The sequence below is a fragment of the Amblyomma americanum genome, chromosome 11, assembly GCF_052857255.1.
Source record: "Amblyomma americanum isolate KBUSLIRL-KWMA chromosome 11, ASM5285725v1, whole genome shotgun sequence".
NCBI lineage: Eukaryota > Metazoa > Arthropoda > Arachnida > Ixodida > Ixodidae > Amblyomma > Amblyomma americanum.
This window is the reverse complement of record NC_135507.1, coordinates 65516933-65529010: the sequence shown is the minus strand read 5'-3', so window position 1 is coordinate 65529010 and position 12078 is coordinate 65516933. Positions and strand designations below refer to the sequence as shown.

General features: G+C 46.7%; 1 protein-coding gene across 2 annotated transcripts in view; it reads right to left on the bottom strand.

Moving 5' to 3' along the window:
- The window catches only part of LOC144110183 (uncharacterized), a 147276-nt gene that overhangs the window by 14483 nt on the left and 120715 nt on the right, over nucleotides 1-12078 (bottom strand). The gene's annotated exons all lie outside the window — the stretch shown is intronic.

Below are 12078 nucleotides of genomic sequence, written 5' to 3'. Positions count from 1 at the left end.
AGGCCGAACGACCAAATTTGCTCCTTCTGCTTCGCCGTTGCTACCCAAGCATGGCGGCACCGCTCAAAGCAGTACCCCTCGCTTCTGACTGATTTTGTCGTTGTTACTGCCTTTTCAGTGCATTCACTTCAGATAAATGTGACACCGGTTTTTCCCTTCGTCTCATTGCTCCTATAAGAAAACGTATGAGTGATAAATTTGCACTATTTTTCATCTAGGGTGACGATTCTGCCGCTACTAGGCTTAAGAGGTGCGTCGGTTTGTTGACAAAGATCTTCGCCGTCCTAATAACCAGATGGCGCCACTAGTCTGCACTTATCGTGTCTTCTCTGTTTGCAAACTCAAAGTGGGATTCTGAGATATGGCACAAAGTTCCGCAAAATACGTGCGTTTAGCGTACGGAAACTTGCATACGCGCATGGTACGTCGACAGCGTCGCTTTGTACAACTTTTGGCCGTATGTCTCTACGTCAAGAGCGGTGGGGTGGTGGCTGGGAAGTGTGGACGAGGCAGCATATAAGCAGCGGCGGATTTCGCTCGCTGTCGCCGCCGATTGCCCAAGTGCGAATGAGCCATAAGGAGGGTGACAGCACCGCCGCTGTCCGTGCCGAAGCGGATAGACTGTTTTGCGTGAGAAAAACGGTTCATAGAATCGAAGCGACTGGCAGCTACGAAAATGCATAAACAACTAACACGAACTTCAATGCGTACCGAAAGTGAGTTGAAAGGCATAGCGTTAAGCGAGCATAAGCAGTCTCATTCTGTTGCCGTTTGTTTAGGATCTGAGCTGATGCTGCGTAATTGCTGGCGACACTAGCGAAACGATGTGCGGCATTTACTATATAACCCAACGCCACTGCCCGCCAGTAAAAAAACGAAGTTAACTACAGCCTTCTGTATTAGTTTTCAACAGGCCGCAATGTGCAGCTTCCTGTTGCTACAGATAAAACCGCGTTATCCGCAAAAAAAAAAAGAAAACAAGGATGGTTGGTTTTCAAGTAACGGCTGGTATGTATGCACGGTTCGGCACTTCTTTTTTGCCAAAAACAAGATTTAAACCACCGTACATATACTTTAAGCCTTACCTTAGCTTCTTGCAAAATCATATGACAAAAAAAATCACCATACTTTGCACTCAACACCAAAACGTTTTATTAAACTGCAAGCGCTAAATTCATACAATGTGTGTGCTCCGTATGAAAGGCGTTCACATTCATCTCTGGACCGTCTGCTGTGGTAGCGTGGTTATATCCGGGCTTGGTTCCCGATCCAAAGGTGGTGAGTTTTATTCCTGACATTTTCGGGTGTGTGGATTTCTGTTTCCTTTGTTGTGGAATTGTGGGGACCTGCCCTGCAGCCCCCTGAGTTTCCTTTCCCGCGAGGCACCGTGCAGCGGCAGTCTCACCTCGAGGCTTAGCGCATTCCCTTGTCACTTACATCAACTGGCAAGAGAGGGCGCCAGCATCGCTGCGCGGGAGACTGCCAAAGCCCGCGCGCGGGAGACTGCCAAAGCCCGCGCGCGGGAGAGGGGGCATGGGGGCTTCGGCTGGGTTCGTCGGCTCGGGCGGACGTGTCGCTCGCGGCTCCGCTCTTCGCCGGCGGGGCGAGGAAGCGACGGGGAGACAGGCTCCCGTACACGTCCCGTCCGGCCTTCGGAGTATATATCCCTTGCCCAAGGGCGGGCGAACATTCGCTCGGAACCTTGCTGGTGAGTCGGACGACCTCGATTCATTAGCGTACCTTGTTGCTAGCTGGCGTTATTGTTTCTGTAGCAATAAATGCCTGTTTGTGTCAGCCAGTGTGTCGTTTCTTTGTTCCCTCAGAGCAAGGCCCGCCGTGGTCGGCGAGCGCTCGGTAGCGTACGCGATCACGGGGTGAGGTCCAGGAGGCTTTGAACCGTGTCAGTCGAGATTGAGTGGGGAGAACGTACTTATCTCCTCAATTCAACCCCACAGAATTGATCGGTAAGGGTTAGCGAAAGCGTTATACGTAATAAGTGCTTCCGCCCGGACTATCCCGCTCTAATTCGCACTGAAAATCGCGCTTCGTTTGCATTTCTTCTGGAAAAGGCTGCTCCCGGGGACAAACTCTTGCACCCAATTTCTATGGGACCACCAGTTTCACCTTTTGTAGTTTATTCCGAAAAGCACTAATGGTTGTGGCAAAACAGTTGGTCCCCAAAGAGACTACCCTCGCGCCCCCTTGTAGTCATTTAGGCTTAGGGTAATGAGTGCAAGGTAACCAACATAAGGAATTTTAATTATTAATTACTAAAGAGGAGAGGCAGCCTATAGTCGATCAAGATGAAATTAATTTCAAAAATCACACCTACACCGCAAGAGACAGGAAGGTCGTTAATGTAAAAATACACACGACAAAGAATACTGTAAAAATTTGTCACACATCTCTGCAGTAGCTACACTATACGTGATACTGATGATGAAGTCAGTTATGTTGAATATTAGGAAATTGCGTCAGCAGTGTAACAAGTCACAAAACACTAATATGCAACGCAAAGGGAGGAAGCCGCTCGTGAGGATCACGTAACTGCAGATTTATTGAAGGACAGTGGGGAGATTGTGCCAGCAGGACTTAGGACCTTTTAGACGCAATGCATGATGGCCTCGAACGTAACGGAAACTTGAAGAGCGCAAAGGTTATCTTAATTCTTTAGAACAGAATGCTATGCACATAAAAATTAGAGATCGAGAAGCTTGCTGTCCGTTGACTAGAAGGTATTTGCTAACGCATTCAACTCATACACTCAGCGCGACCTTCGCCTTAAGTGAACCGAAAGACAAGGGCGGCGCTTGCAAAAACTATTCAAAAATAGGCCAGATTCACATCATGGCTAAGTGATGGAGACATGCGCAGAATATAACCAACTACTCTATATGGTCCTAATAGATTACGAGAAAGCCTTCGGCTTTGTCGAAGCCACAGCAGTCGTGCAGGACACAGTGCCACCCCAATTTGTGCCGCTCGCCGTTTACAGCATTAGCAGCTAGCCCCGTGTGTTTAGCACGAGTTATAGTCTCAAACGTGCGCGATCATGTTCGCCTCGTGGACAATTACAGTAGTTCGAACACTGTTGTTACAATTCTCTACACGTTACATTAGCGAAGGCAGGCACATCGAAGCACCCTACTTTTACCAACCTGTACTGCTGTCGAAGCCACAGCCGTCATGCAGGCATTACGGAAGCAGGCTGTAGAAGAGGCACATGCAAAAGTACTGAATACGCCTATAGTAGCTGTGCAGCCGCCATGATTCTTAGTAGAGAAAGTAAAAAATGTCTAGTAAGGAAGGGTGTCATTGAAGGTGACACAATCTCTTTGGTACAACTCACTTCGAGTTTTCAGGCTGTATTCTGAGAAATAGATATCAAGGGATTAGCGATATCAGTTAAGGAAAATTACCTATGTAATATCCGATTCGCTTGTGGCACATTCTTGATAAGTAACTCAGGCGGGGAATAGCAAAGCATGACAAGGACCCAGGCAGGCAGAGCATAACAGCGTGTCTAAAATTTAATGTTGTCTTAACTAAAGTATCTTTAAACAGTATTGTAGGGAAAACACAGTTTCTAATGGGCAGCGAAAGGTTAGAAGTGGCAAGCAATTGTACAGGGTTGGTAAAAAATTCCCAGGCCACAGGGTCTGCTTTTCAGCGTCATATCTTGGCACTTATGATAGCGCTAAAGCTATCAAGGTTCTCAGAGGTGAGATTGATTCTTCTCCTTTCCTCTATAGACCTCCTGCATGTTTGCAAACAAACGAGGTGGTGCTGCAGTCGCTAGCGGGCTTGCGGTGGGCAAGAGGCCAGGGAGCGGCGTCGCGGAGAGAAGTTGAGCGCGGTTTTTACGGCTTGTAGACGCGTTTTCATTTTCCGCGAATCACAGCAGTGGATGATGCTATGAACTTAGCAATTTCTCGAAGTGCATGGGCTCGTGCTAGCCACGTACAGCGTAGTTAGAGAAACAGTTGGGAGTTTGCATTGTATATATAGTTAGTGGTAAACAGAAAGCTTTGCTTCCATTTATTTTTACACTAGGCATTGAGTGAAATAACAAATTTTTTACACTCTGTATTAGCCAAAATGATTTTACTTCGCGGCAGTAGGGATGGGAAATGCTGGCGTTGCGCTCACCGTCTGTTGACACACATTCCGCGCAGAGCGAGAAGTAGCGACAAGTATTCTGCTTCCGGCAGCCGAGCTGATCGGATCGCAGTATCATGGGCTCCAGCGGAGCGGCGACAGCGGCCTTCGACGGCCGCGGAAACAGGATTGAAGACTGCGAAGATAAGGATTACCAGATCATATTGCCGACACTGCCAACAGGACGTTGTTTTCAACACGGTTTTCCTTCACGGATACGTGCTAGCGAGGCCGTTTCGGGTCGAGGATTTCCGTGACGCCCTGGCCGAGACCGGTACGCTCCCCGACGTGGTCGCGTTGGGGGCGTACCAAATCAACCATGTGTGGGCGGTTACCCTGCGGAGCACGGAGGCAGCAAAGAAGTTGCTCGCCTTCAATCAGCTGCAAGTTAAGAGACGCCGCTGCACTATCATCGACCCGGAAGACCAACAGGTAAAGCTGCGGCTACACTGGATGCTTCATGGTGTGGCCGACGACGACATCCGGACGTCATTAGCGGCGTTTGGCAAAGTTACCGACGTTACGCGAGAGCGGTGGCGGATCCAAGGCGGCAATGACAAGAGCTCAGCAACAAGAACTGTCCTACTGAAATTGAAGCCCGGCCTTAAAGTGGATGACCTACCACACCAGGTACGCGTCGCCGGAGAGTTGGCTCTTGTCGTGGCGCCTGGACATCCAATGCAGTGCCTGCGCTGCCACGGTACGGGCCACGTGCGGCGCGAATGTAAAGTTCCCCGCTGTACGAAGTGTCGGCGGTACGGTCACGCGGATGCCGACTGTGTTCGCACTTATGCGGTGGCCACGGGCGCTGTGTCGAAAGACGACTCTGCGGAGCTCCTGATGTACGTAGCCGAGGCGGAAGAATCTGCAAAAGGCATAGGCGAACCCGAAAAGCACGCAGGCGCGACGGAGTCTTCGGGACCCTCCAGCAGCGATGGTGGGCGGAAGCATGAAGGGGCAGAATCTTCGACAAATGGGATGGAGGCGTCGAGTGATGAAATAAGCGCGCCGGCGCTCCAAGAAACCGACTCAGCGCTCCAAGAAAGTGAGCCAGCGACTCCGAACGTGAACCATGACAAGAGCGGCGCCCGTACTACCAGTGGTCCTGCCCCAGCGAAGAGACCACATGCCCAGACCGGAATCGATGGAGACAAGGCGGCAGCCCCCAGTGTCGAGGAGCCGCCGGCAAAAACACCCAAGGACGGCGGCCATCCATCCGACCACGACCTAATGTGTTGACGGAGAGTAGAACCCTCGACAAACCGCCCCCGCAGCCAGGCCTGGAAACAGCACCGGGTGGCTCCGGTGTCAAAGACGTCGTCTAGCCACGCGCTAGACGGGAAGAGTAAGCACCATGTTCCCGGCCTCTTTCTTCTGTATGAAAATGGCTCGTGCGTCCCCCATTAAAGTCGGGACACTTAACGTCAGGGGACTGGCAAGCAAAAAGAAGCAGAGCCAGGTATACCGCATTTTAACTGAGCATGACATTGACGCCCTGGCAGTGCAGGAAACGAAAATTGACGGGGAAGATGAGACCGGGAACATGGTGCGACGTTTCACGTCTAGGTTTTTTGCAGTAGTGTCCCACGCTATAATCACGTCGGCGGGCTGTGTCATTTTTGTTAAGAATGTACCGGGACTTGAGGTTCAGAGATATATGGCGTGTCCGTCGGGTAGATGTTTTTTTTTTTGACTTCGTGTACAACAAAACATATTGGCGCATAATTTGTGTGTACGCTTTAAATGCGGTGGATGAAAGGACAGTTTTTTTTAGAGCCTAAACAAGTACTTAATTTGTGAGAAATCCCTGATCGTCATGGGTGACTTCAATTGCGTCCTGAGAGGGTGTGATAAAACCAGTGCACGGGCGTTTAGGGACAGAAGCACTGAGGCACTCTCAGAGGTTATAGCTACGTGCAACCTCGATGATGTGGCCGATTGTTTAGAAGGCGACCGTTGTATGAGTTTCACACATTTTAAGCGGTCAAGCCATGCACGGCTAGATCGCCTTTATGTGTCGCCGGATGTTATTTCAAAATGCAGTACCTACAGTGTAGTACCGGTATCATTTTCTTATCATTGTTTAGTGGAGTGTGGGATAGGGACAAAGAAAAGAGGAAATCAGTTTACTTGGGAGATGTGGAAATTAAATAATAAGCTCTTTACAGACATCTTAAGCAGGAAAGTAAATGGAGAAATCGGCAAATTAGAGACGGGCGGGGAACTGAAAGTATGGCAGCAGTGGGAACTTTGCAAACAACAAATAAAGATAGCAGCGATCGAAAGGTCAAGCTTTATACCACAAGAGGAGAAGCGTGAGGAAGAAAATTTAAGATCTTTTCTGGCTAAACTTGTCGAAAAAAAAAAAACGAAGAGCCTGGAAAATGGATCGACGACATTAGAAAAATAAAACACAAAATTGAACTCTTCGAAGAAGAACGCTATCGTGGCGCGCTTGTGCGGGCTAGGGCGCAAGATGTAGCAGCTGGGGAGACACCGTCAAAACAAGCGCTAGGAATTGAAAAAGCGCATGCTCAGCGAAACCACATTGAAAAGATTGATTGGGGTGGGGCGTTATCTGGAGAAAGCGGTCATATCCAGCAGGCATTTCTTGAATATTATCAGGTGCTGTTTGCAAAGCAAGTAGTGGATATGAGCGCATTCAAGGAAAAGTTTCTTGGCGCTTTACCGCGATTAGATGACGAACAGAAAGAAAGGTTGGAGCTGTCGATAACTGCGTCAGAGGTCGAGCATGCGATAGAAAATTTGAATCTTGGAAAATCACCTGGACCTGATGGATTAAGTGCTGCTTTTTACAAAGCATATAAACACGAAATAGTGCCAGTACTGACAGCAGTGTATAATGAAGCCTACAAAGTAAATGAATTGCCTCCGTCTTACGGTACATCCCACACAGTATTAATTCCTAAATATGATGAAGCAGAAAAGTTACAACAGGTCACAGCATATCGCCCTATCGCACTCACAAACGTAGGTTATAAAGTTTTCATGAAGATTTTAGCCCGTAGACTACAGTCAGTTATTCAAGACATAGTCGGTCCTCACCAGACGTGTGGGATCAAGGGACGCTCTATTGTTACCAATATTCATAGAGCGAGGTGTGTGCTTGAATGTTGTGATCATACAAATAGCGGTGTAGCAATACTTCAGCTTGATCTTGAGAAAGCATTTGATTGTGTTTCGCACGAAATCCTGTTCTGCATACTCGACCATGTAAATGCAGGGTCCATTATTCGCGAGGGAGTGGCCTTGGCGTACCGGAGCTGCACGACAAGACTAATTGTAAATAAGAGTTTGGGGGCCCCCATCGTCCTGCAGCGTTCGGTGCGCCAGGGTTGTCCCCTTAGCCCCCTTCTATTCTGCATTTACAGAAGCGTTGTGTTTGAATATCATGAAAAATGAAAAAATTCCTGGCTTCCAGCTTCAGGCGGCAGAAGTTAAGCTGCAGGCCTATGCGGATGATGTGGCAGTGTTCACAGTGAATCGGGAAGGTGTAACCGAGGCCGTGGCATGTGTAAAAGAATTCACCAAAGTCACAGGCAGTAAAGTGAATTGGTCAAAGTCCTTGGGGTATTGGCACGGAGAATGGCCAACGAAGCCCGACAACTTTGCGAACATGTCCTGGGTGACGGCCCCGGTAAAGTACTTGGGCGTCCCACTAGACGGTTATCGCGATAGCGAACCGTACTGGAGAGAACAGACGCAAGCCATGCGTGAAAAGGTTGAGAGATGGAAAGGGCAACATCTGTAAATTTTCGCAAGGGCCACAGTGTGTAATCTGTTTTTTATGTCTAGGTTGTGGTACGTGATGCAAGTGTTGCATTGTGCAAGGATGAACGTACAGAGATTGCACCGGATCTTTGCCGTTTTTGTATGGGCTGCAGGCGGGGAACGATGCAGCCGGACGAATTTGTTTATGCGGGTCAAGGACGGTGGCCTCAGTCTGGAGCACCATTTCTGCGGCAGGTCGTAAGCAGGTTTTTTTTTGTGCGTGATGTAAGGGATCCGTTCTTGCGCACTGTGGGCCATTTAAGGCTTGGAAATGCGCTGCCGGATTTTGTTGTCTCAACCGAAAATTTATCGGGACGTATTTTTGGTTACTTTAGAGAGGTTGTCGCGAGTGTTCGATTCCTATCTTTTCGATTTTCGTATGAGTATTTGTCTTCTGTTAGCAGGAAGAAGTTGTATGGGGATTTGTGCGATGTAGTTCTTCCACAACCTATGTACAGGGCCATATACAGTGGAGGCCTGGGACGCGACGTACTTAAGCGTGTGAAGACGATGCAGGTGCCGCCAAGTTCAAAAACATTCTTCTTTAAGTTACATACCGGAACACTACCTGTAAAGAAATATTTGGAGGGGAAGCATTTATTTCTACCTTGGGGATCACATTGTTTATTCTGTAAACAACCGGAGACAATAGACCTCGTTTTTTTGCATTGTTGGGAAGGGGTATACTTCTGGGACATCTTGCAAAGGACTTTAAAAAAAGAATTTCCGCTAGACTCTCACTAAATACGGTACTTGCCTGTAGAGAGTGAGGATGGGACACTATTCGACCTTATTATGCTAATGGGACTCCACTGTATTTGGCGCTCCATAATGGCAGGATATCATTGCGATCCTGATGCACGGCCAGCACGGATCTATTTTCAGGAGTGTATGTATAAGTATACTGAAATTCAGAAAATCGCTCCTGAAGCTCCCGAGTGGCTCGAAAGAATAGAGCCATTGGTGGCCCTTAGAGAGTTTTGAGTTTTAATTTGACGAAGCCATAACTCACCAGGCAGATAGTGTTAAGTATTGTTCATGGTGCCCTGTTAGTGTATTTGTGTATTGTTGTTCTTGCCGAAATCAGGCAATAAAGAAAAAAAAAGAGAAGTAGCGACAACGTCGTGTCCCCACCCTCTTCTGTCCAAAGCAAGCGCTATTTTTTGGAACAGGCACCTGGAAGTTCGACTTCTTCATTTGATAAATTGGTCGTTCTTTGAAAAATTTTCGATTTCTTATATTATTTTCTCTCCTAGCCCTGAGGTTTTAACCTGTTTCGTGACCAAAATTACAGTAAAATATGAAGCAGAATTTTAGAAAGCTAGTTTTTTATATGTGTGGTCGTCAAATATTTCTATTTAATTGCGCTTTTGATGGTCCGGGCGCGTCGCGAATTCCGCGGGTTTCAAACAACGGAGCCCACCTTGTTAATATCATCACGAACAGGAGAGACCAGAGATTGCATTGAATTTCAGGCCGCATTTGACCGAAAGCGAAATCTGCGAGGCCGTAAAAGAGGGAATAAACTTTAGGATATTTTCTGAGCTTTCACACTTTCTGCAATTGGCATCGATTTGGTATCCCATTTGTCGCGAACGAATCGTGTGAGGTGGAGGAATCTCAAAAATGCCCCGATTTCCTTCTACATGTAGAGTAGTTTTTCAGTTATTTTAGTAACCTTTTCATACAAAGATGCATGCGTAAGTGTTGAGCATCTAAAAAAAAAGAACTAATCATACAGAACTGGGATTTGTGAGCGTGTTGGCACAAAAAAAAGTTGTGCACTTTCTACTTTATTAGTTAAAACCCAGGAATGACTTCTTGATGGTGTTAATTATAATTACCCAATAACTGTGCCAGGTAGCTGAAAATGAAACAAATTGCTAAAATTAGCACAGCAATTTCATATTTCCACAAATTGTGGTTACATCTCATGCATAAATAACGAAAACACTTTCCACTGCCGCGTCCGCTCTCAATCTCGCTACATGTCTCTATTAGTAGCCCGCTGAAAATAAGACAAATTATTGAAATTAGCATAGCAATTTCATATTTGCAATAAATCTGGTTACATCTCAAGCATAAATAACGAGAACACTTTTCATTGCCGCGTTCAATGTCAATCTCGTTACGTATCTTTGTTAGTAGCTCACCTGTGGCTGCTTCTTTCCAAGCAAGCTTCGCGATGATGCGCCGCCCAAGAAACAGCTTATGACACATGATGCTATCAAAAAGCAAGTGAAATTTAGCACACGAAAAGTACTTTGTTCTAAGCATGCCAACGTGACCGCGAAATATTTACACAGCTTACCAGTACACTAATCAAGCACGCCAAAGTGACCGCCGAAGATTGACACACCTTCCCAGTACTCTATTCTAAGCATGCCAACGTTACCGCGAAAAATTGGCACAGCTTACCAGTACCCTATTCTATGCACGCCAACGTGACCGTGAAAGATTGACACAGGTTACGAGACTTCATTCTGCTTGAATCAAATAATTCTTATGGTCATATTAAGTACAAATTTGAAGTAAATATCAAATGCCACAAAACGCGCCATTAGACGTTCTTATAACTTCGACACATGTTAAAACACATGCTGTGCTATCAACAAATTAACGCATTCCTTGGTGGCGAAGGAACCTGCAGGCACCTCATGCGCACTAAAATGGCTCACGGTGACAAACACGTGCGCTACTAAGTGTGTGCTTTTTTTCCTTGCGTAATTTAAGCATAGTATGCTGATGTTCAGGTGAATGGCCGCAGCAACTTTCCTGCTAGGAAGTATATTGAGCGCCAGCTGCGATCAAGACCCATATTTCGCACTTTACTGTGGCAGCCCATTCCTTAAAGCAGTATTTATCTGCTAGAAACCTATCAAAGCTCATTTACCTTTTCTTCTTACGCTACTACGCGGACCCAAAAGTGTCGCAGCTGCGAATACATGCTGCTTCTGTAGTGCGCAGGCATGATGTAGGCACGGGCAGGCAGATCCTGTTTTGCCTACCGTGCGAAAGTCACTGCTGATATCCGCGCCACCGCAACTTTGTGACATTGCGGCTTGAAGAAGGTCTATAGAGATTCTGTTCTTCGGGGTTATCGTAAGTGCATAACTATAGCACTCGAAATCAGAACCTGTGGCCTGGGAACTTTTGACCGATCCAGTACCTACTTAGGACAGGTAGTGACTACAGATCCGCATCAGGAGAATGATATCTTCCGAAGAATAAGAACAGGGTGGAGTGCATTTAGCCTAGAGTGTAAGTTCATGAATGGCAGTATAGAAATGTCCCTCAAGAGAAAGTATCTAACAGCTGTGTGTTACCTGTACTCACCTACGGAGCAGAAATAGGAGGCTATGGACTATGGTTGAACCTATATTGAGGAGAAAGCAGAAAGCTATGGAAAAAATGATAAATATAACGTTTAGAGACACGTAGATCGCAGAGCGGATGAGAGATCTAATGCGAGTTACTGACATCTGAGGTGAAGTCAAGAAAACGGAATGTGCACGGACAAGTCATGTAATACGAAGGAAACATAATCAGTTATTGTTAGGGTAACGGGCTGGATTCCGAGAGAAGCAAGCGTGACAGAAAGTAATGAAAGGTAAAGTGAAATGATGAGATCAGGAAGTTGAGGGGTTGAGGTTTTCGCAGATGGCACAGGAGAGAGTGAATTGCGAAAATTTGGGAAAGGCATTTGGCTTGCAGTGGACGCAGCCTGTCTGCTGAAGATGATGACATTCCAGATTGCGGTGAAGAAAATACTTTGACGACGGTTTTCTATAGCTTGTTTCTCAATGTGAGCTGTTTCTTTGTCGTGGTGTCTTGTTCCTGCTCTTTATTTAAGTTCAGGTTCTTCATGATGCGTGTCACTATGCGACTGATGTCATACCGATCGTTTTATTTTGTTTCTAGTGCTTTGTTCTTTACTTTCCGGATCTATTTTTTGGCGTTTCAGTGTGTTTAAATGCCGTCTTTCTGCAACAGGACTGCTTTATCTAATTACGCAATAGCTAAACCTTTAGGATGCAGCTCAGGAAACATGGGAGGAGTGTGAAAAACACATAAACTCAGCAAAGAAAACCCCGATATCACCATCCAACCTAAGGACATCGAAATTGT